Below are 12758 nucleotides of genomic sequence, written 5' to 3'. Positions count from 1 at the left end.
CAGCAACACATTTTCAGCTCCTATACTCAATACTCTGACCAATTAAAGAAAGCATACCAAACGCCTTCTTCACTATCCTATCCACCTGCGATTCCACTTTCAAGGAGCTATGAACCTGCATTCCAAGGTATCTTTGTTCAGCAACACTCCCTGGAATGTTTCTTGTTTTTGGGGTCATATTTTGTGTAAAAACATGTAGCATGTCTCTTCATGGGGTTTGCTTCAAAAGCACAAGATTTTATTTATGGTTGCCGTAACAAGTTCCTAGCATCTAGTCAATACATCATTCTTCCTGGAAAGGGTTGCATTGCTGAATATAAATACATGTTCGAACATGAGGAAGAACTTCCTTGCTTTTCTCCCAACAACATCAAGGGATTTTTATATCCAAAGGAAAGGATGGATGAAGCCTCAGTTTTATGTTCCACAAAAAGACAGCACCTCTGGTATTGCAGCACACCTTCAGTACTGTCCTCCAGGAGTGCACCGTTCTTCTGTAGGGACCCTTGAACAATGCAAAGCTCCCTCAGTACTGACCCTCTGACAGTGCAGCACTCCGTCAGTATTAATGCTCTGATAATGCAGCAGTACCTTCGGACTGACCTTCTGACAGTGCAGCACTCCCTCAGTACTGACCCTCCTACATTGCAGCACTCCCTCCGTACTGACTCTCCGACAATGCAGCACTCCCTCATTACTGACCCTCTGACAGTGCAGCACTCCCTCGGTACTGACCCTCCGACAGTGCAGCACTCCCACAGTACCGATCCTGTGACAATGCGGCACTCCCTCAGTACTGACTTTCTGACAGTGCGGCACTCCCTCAATATTGAACCTCATGATAGAAAAATGCTCCTTCAGTACTGCCCTTCTGATAGTACAGCACTCCCTTAGCTTTTTTCCATGTGTTCATGGGATATGATTGCCATCAGCTAAGTGCCATTTGTTTCCCATACCTATCTGTAGAGGGTAGTTAGGAGTTAGCCGCATTTCTGAGAGTCTGGAGTCATTTTTGGCCCAAGCCAGATCAGGACAGCAGGTTTCCTCCCCTGAACACCTTCCAAACCCACAACCATGTCCAGCTAGAAGGACAAGGGCAGCAGATACTTGGAAAAACCACCACCTTCAAGTTCTCCTTCAAGTCACTCACCAACCTCACTTGAAACTATATCATTGTCACTTCACTATCAGTAGGTCAAAATCCTTGAATTTCCTCCCTATGGACGTTGTGGATTTACCTGCGGCACAAGGTCTGTAGTAGTTCAAGAAGGCAGCTCACCATCACCTTCTCAAGGGCAACTAGACATGGCAATAAACGATAGCTAGCCAGCAACACAAGCATCGCAAGTGAAGAATAAAGAAGTTATTATTTTACATGAGTAAACCAGGTTTTTTTTTCCTAACAATCAACAGTAGTTACATAGTCACCATTAGGCGAGCTTAAAAACTAAAATTAAAAATTATTAATCCAAATTTCACCATGTGGCATCTTTGGGTTTGATCCAAATCATTAGCCTAAGGCTCTTTATTGAGTCACTGCAGTATATAGTTTACTGAATACAGTATACACTACAGTACCACTACATTGGCTCTCAACCAACTCTGTCTTAGGGCTGGTCATCCAACATTGTAGCACTTCCTCACTAATGACCTTCCAACAGAGCAGTGCTCCCTCAGCCAGGCCATTCTGCAGTGTGACAATCCCCAAGTACTGACCATTCAACAGTGCAGCACTCCCTCAGTAATTTATCCTTTGACAGTGCAGCTCTCCATCTCCATCAGTACTGACCCTCCAACAGTGCGGCATTCACTCCATACTGACTTTCCCAATAAAGAAACATTCTCCCTAGTACTGATACATTGCCAACTGAATTGCTGTCTATCTCCTTTGTCACTTGTTCCTGACTCCACCTCTCTGATCTTATTCATTCATCTATTTTGGGGCATCTTATCAAAGGAATTTGAAAACTAGATGAATTACATCTTAGCATTAACATTATCGCCTTCCTAGTTCCCTCTTCAAGAAATTTGGTAAGCAAGGTTTTCCTTTTTGAAATCCATGCTGATAATCCATTATGATGTATTTTTATTCTAGCTGTTCATTGATTCTCTCCTTTCAGAAGGATCCAATTATATTTCTTATCACCAATGTTAGTCTGATTGGTTGTAATTCCCTGGAGATTCTTTCCCACCTTGTAAATATCGGAATTACACTGGTTATCCATTAGTCCTCAAGTAGGACACATTTCTAACACATTACTAAAAACTGATCATTTAGTAATATCTCTGCTGTCTCTTTCAAAATACATGGATAAATCCCATTCAGACCAGGAGTCTTATGCTCTTTGAATTTGTTTAGTTTATTTATTATACTCTCTTTATCTATTTTCAATACATTTATCTCATTGCTTATCTCATCATTCAATGTATGTCTTCCTGTTCTAACTCCTTGGTAAATACTGAAGCAAAAATAATGCATTTATACTTCTGAGAACTCTCTAGTATTATCTGTGGTATAATCCTACCTATCACTTAATAGTCACATTGCAGACTTAATTGTTTAACTGTTGTGTCTGTAAAAGATTTTACTATTTTGTAAACTACTCCTTAATATTGAATTTCATAATTCCTCTCTACCTTCCTAAATTGTTTCTGCCTTCTCTTCTAATCTCTTTGTATTCTCCCTCACTCTTTAATCGTCTCCTGTCTATGCAATGTACATATAAATTTTTGACTCATTAGCAGTGGGCCACTCAGCCCATCAGGCTTGCTTCACAATTCAATAAGATCATGACTGATTTGGTGTCGCCTCAAATTTTCTGTCTACCTATATAGTTACAACAACACAGGAAATGCTGGAGAAAAGCAGGTCTGGCAGCATCTCTGGAGAGAGGAACAGAGTTAACATCTTCAGAAGAAGAAGCGCCATATCAGAGTCAAAGGGTTAACTCTGTTTCTCTCTCCACAGATGCTGTCAGACCTGCTGACTTTCTCCAGCAGTTTCTGTGTTTGTTTCAGATTTCCAGCATTCGCACTATTTTGCTTTTATATAGCTACATCGGAGGCTGAGGGGTGACCTTACAGAGGTTTATAAAATCATGAGGGGCAAGGATAGGAAAAATAGAAAAAGTCTTTTCCCTGGGGTGGGGGAGTCCAGAACTAGAGAGCAGAGTTTTAGGGTGAGAGGGGAAAGATATAAAAAAGACCTAAGGGGCAACTTTTTCACGCAGAGGGTGGTACGTGTATGGAATGGAATATCTAGTCGGCATGAACGGGTTGGACCAAAGGGTCTGTTTCCATGCTGTATATCTCTATGACTCTATGACATGTATCTTTTGAGTCCTTTGATAATGAAGTATCTATCTAACAATATTCAATGACCCTGCCTTCACAGTTTTCTGGGACGATAATTCCAAAGACCAACCAAACCAAACGAAAGTAATTTGTCATTGCTATCTTAGATGGAGGACTACTTATTTTTAAATTGTGTCTCCTAATTGTAATCTCTCTTATCTGGGGAATATCATGTCTGCATCCAGCCTGTCAAGTTCCCTCAGGATCCTAAAGATTTCATTAGGATCATCTCTCATCTCTAAAATATTTAATCGATACAGCTTATTCACCTTTCCTTGTAGTTCCTGTGTACCAGAAGTCAGAGGAGTGAACCTCCTTGGAACTGCTTCCATACCCTTTCTCAAGGAGGGAATGCTAGGACCCCATCTCTTCACAATACATAGTAATGATTTAGATGATGGGACTAAATGGAATGTCTCCAAGTTTGATGATGACACAAAGCTGAGTGGGATGGCAAACTCTGAGGCTACAAAGCTGCTCCAGTGTGATTTGGACACGTTGCGTGAGTGAGTAAATACATGGCAAATAAAGTGTGATGTGGATACATGTGTTTATCCACTTCGGTAGCAAACATAAGAATGGTATTATCTGAATGGTGATAGACTGGGAATGGAGCAAGGGAAACGAGGAGTGCAATAATACCAGCCGCAGAAAGTAAGCATGAAGATAGAGCAAGCAGAAGGCAAATAGTACATTAGCCTTCATTGGGAATGAGTTTGAGTACAGGATCAGGGATGTCTTGCTGCAATTGTACAGAGCCTTGGTGACGCCATACCTGAAGTAGTGTGTGCATTTTTGGTCTCCTTTTTCAAAGAAAGGATGTTCTTGTTATAGATAAGTGCAACAAAAGTTTATCAGACTGATTCTTGGGATGGCAGACAGACATGTGAAGAGAAGCTGGATTATTTAAGAATATATTCATTGGAGTTTAGAAGAAATGGGGAGGGGAAATTTTACTGAAACCTAGAGAAGTTTAGTGGCCCTACACAGGTTGAATGATATTTCTGGTACTGGGCATCTAGAACCAAAGGTTATAGTTTAAGGATACAGGGCAGGTCATTTAGGACTCAGATGGGGAGAAAAGTCTTCGTCCAGATAGTGGTAAACCTGTGGAATTCTCTGCCACAGAAGGTGGTAGGGCCAAAACATTGATTGTTTTCAAGAAGGAGTTAGATATACTTCTTCAGGTTAAAAGGATCAAAAAGGGGGAAAGTGGAAACAGGGTACTAAGTTGGATGATTAGCCTTGATCACATTGAATGGTAGAGCAAGCTCCTGCTCCTTTCATTGTATGTTTCTATAAGAAAACCAATTCTCTCTCTTTCACGGCCTCCATCCATTTTACATCTTGTTTTCTTTTTTACCACCATCAACAACCCTGAGCCTCGACACAATCTGTTAGCTTCACCCCTCTTCCACCTTTACCAGAAGTATTTTAAAAAATATTTTCTAACATTGTGAAGTTCTGAAGAAGAGTCATACTGGACTCGAAATATTAACCCTGTTTCTCTTTCCACACATCCTGTCAGGCCTGCTGAGTTTGTCCAACCTTCTGTGTTTGTTTCAGATTTCCAGCATCTGCAGTATTTTGCATTTATTTGAGTGAATCTTCCCTGGTTGGACTTTTAAAATATTTCAATGCCATTGGATCATAATCCAAGGCTAACATTCTGGGAGCTGAAAATGTGTTGCTGGAAAAGCGCAGCAGGTCAGGCAGCATATCGACGTTTCGGACATAAGCCCTTCTTCAGGAATGGGAGGTCATAAAATATTTCAATGTCATTAGATCATAATCCAAGGCTAACATTCTGGGAGGTCATGAGTTTAAATCCCACCATAGCAGATGGCAAAACTCAAATTTAATAAAAAGCTGAAAAGAATACCCTGGTAGCAACCAGATAATTACTGCAAATTGATGTACAAGCCCATCTGCTTCGCTAATGTCCTCCAGGGAAGGCAATCTGCCATTTTTACCCAGTCTGGTCTCAATGTGACTCCAGACCCAAAGCAATATGGTTGACTCTGAAATAGCTGAACAAGGACAATTATGGATGGACGAAAAATGCTGGCCTTGCCAGTGACACCCACATCTTATCAGGGTAGTTAAAATCGTTGATGATTATTTTTCTTATTAAACTAAAATCTCTAATTTGTTTTGAATATTTTTGTCTTCAATTTTCTTCCACTATCAGCAACTGAATTTTGTCACATCTTTAACGTCCTCTTGAATAATGTGATTTCTAAACTTAAGCCACTTCAAATGCTTCGGCTTCAACTTGATAATTTTACCTAAACAGCTGAACAGCACACATACAACTTGCACAGTTTCAGAGTCTCGAACTGACGCATTTTATAACTTGGCATCTGTTCTTCCCTCCAAGAATCTGAGGCTTCCTTTGTTATTTTATCAAAAGACTTCAAAGCAAAGTTCTGATCAAATACTCGAGGCTTTAATTTACAGCATCTATTGTTTTATTTCTGTTTTCAACATTTGAGACCCTGATTTCTTAGATGACGATAGAACAGATTTTTTTTTCCCAAAATGGATTTTTTTTTGCCTTTATTTGCATCAGAAATTGTCCTGAGGTGGGAAGATGGTGACATTGTACTGACGTCATTACAGCAGTTGTCCAGAGGCACAGGATAATGCTCTGAGAACATGGGTTCAAATCCTGTCAAAGCAACTGGTGGAATTTAACAATTTATAAATTGAATCTCATTCATGATGAACATGAAATGATTAGCTGTTTCCTGATTTAGTGTCTCCAGACCAACAGCAATGTGGTTGATTTTTAACTGCCTCTGAAATGGCCTAGCACCCACTCAGTTCAACAGCAATTAAGGTGGGCATCAAAGCTTTCAGCAACACCCACATCCCATAAATAAAGAAACTATTTGAATACTTTTACATTAATATTTCAAATCTAGAAACTGTGCAAGTGGTGAAGTTTTGAACTTTTAATGAGGTTTTCAAAATGCTTCTGAAAATGTATTTTAATTCCCAACCCTCTAAACTTAATAAACTTTGGCAAAAGTCACACAACACCACATTATAGTCTAACAGGTTTATTTGAAATCACAAGCTTTCAGAGCACTGCTCCTTTGTCAGATAAAAGAGCAGCAGTCCAAAAGTTTGTGGTTTCAAATAAACCTGTTGGACGATAACCTGGTGTCATGTGACTTCTGACCTTGTCCACGCCAGTCCAACACTGGCACATCCACATTATTAATAAACTTTGTAAGACTACTGGAAAAGTCAGATTTCCTGTCTCATGGTATATGTAAGGAGAGCACAATCATTAAACTGTTCATCCATCATTTTTCGGCATTTAATAAAGGTGTTCATTTTCCCACTGAACCTCCTCAATATCTTCCAGAAGTGAAAGAGAAACAATGGGATCTCACAGCAGTTGTAATAGCTCTTAATGATGCTGAGTGCACAATGATGAAAGAGCACAGTCTCTGTCCAAGAAACTGTACTCTGATGTCTACATCTTGGGCCTTCAACTGCCCACAGCACAGGTCATGACTCCAACTTCTCCACACTTAAAAGAAGTTGAAAATGTCCAAGCTCACACGTACACATTGGGTTGGTGACCTTAAGATAGAAGGCAGCTATATGTTCAGCAGGGTGAGTCAACTGAGGGGGTTGGTGTTGTTGGAAAATAGTTGCAAGACATTCGATACTTTATTCATCTCTACATTTTTTTCAAAGATCAAGAGGTTGTGTGATAAAACAAAGAATGAATTCTGAAACTGACTTTTCTTTTGTTTCCTGCTGCAACACTCACTAGATGACAGAATTACACAGCTCACCATGTAAAGATTGACAACGGATATACAGAACAATGAGGCAGAACTCTTGAAAAATTCTATTCCTGCAAACTGGGTACCAGTAAACCCACAGCCTCACAAACTGTTCACTGACTGAGAAAGAAGAGGCAAATTTCCAAAAGTATGGGAATGATGGCCAGTGTAATGCAGAATTGCACCTGATCAGATGCCTTTTCTGTAACCAATGGTATGAACAAAGGGTGTGAAGTGGCTCCAGTACTATTTGACATCTTGTGTGCACTTAACAATCTCAATATCACAGCATAAGCCCAGTTGAGGCCAGAAAACATCTTTCCAATCTGCAAGGTTCAAGACTTGTACAAAGATCACAGAACAGCTACTAACCAAATTCCCTCTTGTTGATGACTGATAACAAAAAGCAGACACTCGGCTGCTCATTAGCCACTTCACCCAATTCTCAGAATGCTCCAACTTAAGAATAAATCCAAAAAAATGTGAGGTCTCATATCAACCTGCTCCTAGCCATTGACTTCCATGATCCATGTCACCAATGTCACATGAAACAACTAAAAATGTTCCATCTTCACTGTTCAATGCAACATGAGCTGCCAGAACAAAATTATAAACATTTGTCCTTTTTATAGTGGACTAGAGGTACCTGGGCAATTTTCCGCATTGTTGATTGAATTAATTTGTTCTATTGACACAATAAGCATCAAAGAGAAAGTGAGGAGTGTAGATGCTGGAGATCAGAGTTGAAAAGTGTGGCACTGGAAAAGTTCAGGCAGCATCCAATGAGCAGGAGAGTTGACACTTTGTGCATAAGACCGTCATTCTTAATGAAGGGCTTATGCTCAAAATGTCGACTCTCCTGATCCTTGGATGCTGCCTGACCTGCTGTGCTTTTCCAGCACCACACATTTCAACAATAAGCATCAAGGTCAGGAGTGAGTGTGAGAGCACTTTAAGGAATTCACATTTCTAATTAATATTTTTCTTTTATTGATTCATGGGATGTGGTTGTCACTGACTCAGGCAGGATTTATTGTCCATCCTTTGTGGTCCTTGAGAAGATGGTGATGAGCTGCCCACCTGAACAGCTAGTCTGTGCAGAGTAGGTATGCTGACCATGCTATGAAAGATGAAGTTTCTGGGTTTTGACACAGCCACAGGGGAGGAATATATTTCCAAGTCAGGATGGATAGTGGCTTGGAGAGGAACCTGCGTTAGATGGCATTTTTACCCTTGTGCATGGTCAGTCACTTTGCAGTGTGACCACTCCTTGGTGGATGAACATTCATTGCAGTGTGACTGATCATACACCAGCTGCATATTACAGAATGTACTGTAAGGGATTACATTCACTGCAACTGAATTCAAAATTTGCCATTCCCAATCTTCCTCTCTCATTATCTGATGAGTCTTTGCCTTTTGCCTCTCAAAGTGGGACAAGCTTCTAAAAAGCACACTACCAGCTGCAAAGTGTAGAACAGAGAACAGTACAGCACAGGAACAGGCCCAGTGTAGTTGAAAAGTTGAAAGAGGCTTTTCAGCCAATCTACAGTGTCTCGTGGTGTGCCTCAGGGATTGGTGTTGGGACCACAATTATTTACAATTTATATAGATGATTTGGAGTTGAAGACTACCTGTACGCTGTCAAAATTTGCTGATGACATGAAGATGAGTGGCAGAGCAAAGTGTGCAGAGGATTGTGAAACTTTGCAGAGGAATATAGATACATTGAGTGAGTGGGCAAAGGTCTGGCAGATGGAATACAATGTTAGTAAATGTGAAGTCATACATTTTGGTAGGAGTAACAGCAAAATAGATTATTACTTGAATGGGTAAAAAGTTGCAGCATGCTGATTTGCAGAAGGACCCAGGTGTCCTTATGCATGAATCATAGAAGGTTGGTCTGCAAGTACAACAAGTAATTCGGAAAGCAAACGGAATTTTAGTCCTTCATTGTTAAAGGGGTTGAGTTTAAAAGCAGAGAGGTAATGTTACAGCTGTACAAGGTGCTGCTGAGGCCACACCTGGAGTACTGTGCGCAGATTTGGTGTCCTTACTTAAGAAAGGATATACTGGCATTGGAGGAGGTTCGCTATGTTGATTCTGGAGTTGAGGAGTTGGTTTATGAGGAGAGGCTGAGTAGATTGGGATTATATTCATTGGAATTCAGAAGGATGGGGGGGATCTTATAAAAACATATAAAATTATGAAGGGAATTGATAAAATAGAAATAGATAGGACGTTTCCACTGGTGGGTGAAACTAGGACAAGAGGGCATGGCCTCAAAATTAGAGGAAGCAGGTTTAGAACTGAACTGAGAAGGAACTTCTTCACTTAGAGGGTTGTTAATCTATGGGATTCTTTGCCCAGGGAAGTAGTTGACACTACTTCAGTAATCACTTTTAAAGCTAAGATAGATACTTTTTGAAAAATAAAGGAATTAAGGGACATAGTGAACACATGGTAAGTGGAGCTGAGTCCATGAAAAGATTAGCCATGATCTTATGGAGTAGCAGAGCATGCTCCAAGGGCCAGACGGCTTCCTCCTGCTCCTAGTTCTTTTATTCTTTCTGTGGAGTAATTCAGTGAGTCCCATTCCCTGTTCAATCTCTTTAACCTTGCAAGTTTATTTCCTTAAAGTGTCTATCCAATCTTCATTTGAAATCCTTAATTGTCTCTACCTCCAACACCCTCAAGCAGCGAGTTCCAGCTCATTTCCACCCACTGTACAAAAAAAAATTCGTATTCACATCTCTCCTGTTAACTGTTGACAAGTCTTTACCTTCATACCATCATCTAATGGGAAAAGTTAGATGTTTTCTAGTCACCCTATTCAAAAATATTATTACATACCTCAGGAGCAGGTGGGACTTGAATTCAGGTCTTCTGACTCAGAGTTAGGGCCACAAAGAGCCCTCCAAGGGGAAGAGTTTTATTTTTCAGTAGGCAGAGATTTTTCATCAACCCATTAAGAAATGTTATTATCACTTGCAACAACAGCCCCTTCAGTAGCATTGTCTCCCTTTTAGTTGCGTGCACCTTTACCAAATCACCCCTCAGTCTCCTTTGTTCCAAGAGCAACCCCAGCATTTCCCACCTAAACTAGTAACTAAGTCCTCCTATCCCTGGAACCATTCTGTATTAGAAAACAATCCTGAGCAATTTGTTGCTTGCCATCAAATTTGTGATTTAGGGAGATGTTGGTGTGCTTTTTACATCTCTAGCAATCTAGACTATTCAGGTCAAGTTGAGAATTGTCCCACACCTGCATGGTTGGCACTTCAACTGCACTCTTGAGGTGGCCTATCAAATCACAGTGTTGTATGAAACTCGCTCAGTGGTTTCTAGCAGGGTTTCCACCCTACACTTGATCAACAACAGAAATTTCAAGGAAGGCTTGAAAGGAACAGAAAGTTGCTTAGGGAGGACCTGTGGCCTCAGCAAACAAAAGCCCAGCTGCCACATTGGGAGAGATTAAAATTGGAGATGTAAAAGAGCAGACAGTGGAGCAGGTGGATATTCAAAGATTTCAACAGGAAGATGAGAACTCAGACTTTGAGGAAGGTCTACCAACACCAGTGCATTGTAGGGGTTAATAGACAGCTCAACACCATCTTCTCATGGGCAATGAAGAACGGGTAATACATGCTGACATCACATAAATGAATAAAGAAATGAGATGTGCAATGCCAAGAGTGGGAACATCAGCTGATTTCATTAGTTCCTAATTCTGGAGTATTGAGGCCAGCAATAACACAACACTTGCAGACGAGTCCACTCAGCACATGCTGGGAATCCCAACTGTGAGGCATGTGAAGGCAATAAGATTCTTAACAATCACAGCAGGCAATTGTATAACTGACCCAATAAACTCACAGTTCAAGGTCTAACTGCTAAACACTGCTGACTGGAGATCTGGCTTAAGAAATGGCAGTAGAGTCGTATTAATAGATAGTCCGATTCCCAGCAGGAGGTTCAGGTATGAGGAATCTTCAACCCATCTGAAGATTTTCCTTCAGTCCATCAAGCCCTCCTATCTACGATAATTCTTTGGTGAATTTCTCAGAACTCCGTTTGCCTTGTTCCTTCTCAAAATCTCAAGGTTTCACAATTCTATTGGCTAATGTCTGTGACTAGAAACCAGGAACAAGAATAGGTCAGTCGATCCTTCCAACCTGCTCCGCGTTCAATATGACCACCACTGACACCTACCCCTTTTAGTGAAAACGTCCTGCATCACTTCCTATCCCAAATTTCTGTAGAAAGTTTTACCAACATCCAAATGAATACTGGCCATTTCTATCACCCACCCCTAAAATTAGTCGCTCCCAGTAAGTGACAATAAGAAAGCCGCTAATGCGGGGAGAACAGACACTCCCCACAGCCCCAGGCGGTGGCAAGGTACTAGGCAGTGCTCTGAGAAACATCCCGGGCTGCAGCTAAGAGCCGAGCCTCTGCCAACAGGGAATTGTAGGCAAGGCCCCGGCTCCATCCCCGGCCTGGCTGACCCAGACCGCCGGTGAGTCGGGGACACAGTGCAGATCAGCCCCGAGCTTGAGGATTCCCGGATCCACTCGGAGTGCGAGTGGGGGAAAGGGCCATCACCCGCAGCAAGAGAGAACCCGGTGTAAGAAAGGATCTGGGAATCACCCAAGATCCAGTTGTGAGTGTGAGGGAGTTAAAACGGGAGTAAGGAGGATCCGGGATTAAGGGAATCCCGGAGTGAGGGGGCTACACTGCATCCGCTGTAAGTGGGAGCAGCGGGGAACACTGTTTCGGCTTCAGAGCTACATTGTAACCGCGAGGGAAGGACAGGCCGCTCTCACTCACCCGCTCCTCAATCCCGACCTTTCCGACTCCCGGGAACCGGGAGCCTGACGTCAGGACACATCCTGGACCGCCGCGTCACTGCTCAGCATTCCCTGAACAACTCCAGTGAACATTCTCAGCATTCACAGAGCAATCCTTCAGCATTCCCTGAACAATTCCAATGAACATCCTCAGCATTCCCAGACAATCCTTCAGCATTCCCTGAACAATTCCAATGAACATCCTCAGCATTCCCTGAACAATTCCAATGAAAATCCTCTGCATTTCCAGAGCAATCCTTCAGCATTCCCTGAGCAATTCCAAAGACCATTCTCAGCAATCCTAGAGTAATCCTTCAATATTCCCTAAGCAATTCCAAAGCATGCTAATCATTCCCAAATCAATTCTTTAGAAAGCCCAAAGCTCATTCATGCATTCCCTGAAGCATACTCTCAGCAAACCCAGAGTGTACACTCAACATTCCCAGAGCAATCCTGGGCCAGGGGACGTAGTGAGAGCAGACGGTGCAAAATGGGATCGTGGAGGTGACAGGAGAGTTGGATCAAATTGGGTAGGATATTAACAGGTGCTGATTGAGAGGGACGGTGGAATTTGACTGAGTGGGATATTAAAGGGAGTAAGGAGGATAGTTTACACTGGATGGGGTATTAAAACATACAGGGAGTGACGAGGGAGGAATATTGGAAACCGTAGCCAGTTAGCCTATAGTTGTTGGTAAGATTTTAGAGTCCATTATTAAGGATGAGATTGAAAAATGCTTGTAAGTGC

At 41.7% G+C, this 12758-nt stretch overlaps 1 protein-coding gene across 3 annotated transcripts in view; it reads right to left on the bottom strand.

Annotated features, from left to right (window-relative positions):
• Window positions 1-12181, bottom strand: part of LOC122556090 (LIM domain containing preferred translocation partner in lipoma) — a 376029-nt gene extending 363848 nt beyond the window's left edge. For 2 of the 3 annotated variants that reach the window (XM_043702536.1, XM_043702544.1), the window contains exon 1: window positions 11991-12181. The gene's annotated coding sequence lies outside the window, so the exon portion shown is untranslated. Of the gene's footprint in view, window positions 1-11036; window positions 11928-11990 lie in introns of those variants that run through there. The other variant, XM_043702540.1, reaches the window with a different exon arrangement.
• Window positions 12182-12758: the final 577 nt, after the last annotated feature.

This window comes from Chiloscyllium plagiosum, chromosome 13 (assembly GCF_004010195.1).
Source record: "Chiloscyllium plagiosum isolate BGI_BamShark_2017 chromosome 13, ASM401019v2, whole genome shotgun sequence".
NCBI classification, from domain to species: Eukaryota; Metazoa; Chordata; class Chondrichthyes; order Orectolobiformes; family Hemiscylliidae; genus Chiloscyllium; species Chiloscyllium plagiosum.
Note: the sequence above shows the minus strand (reverse complement) of the source record. Positions and strands in the feature narration are given on the sequence as shown.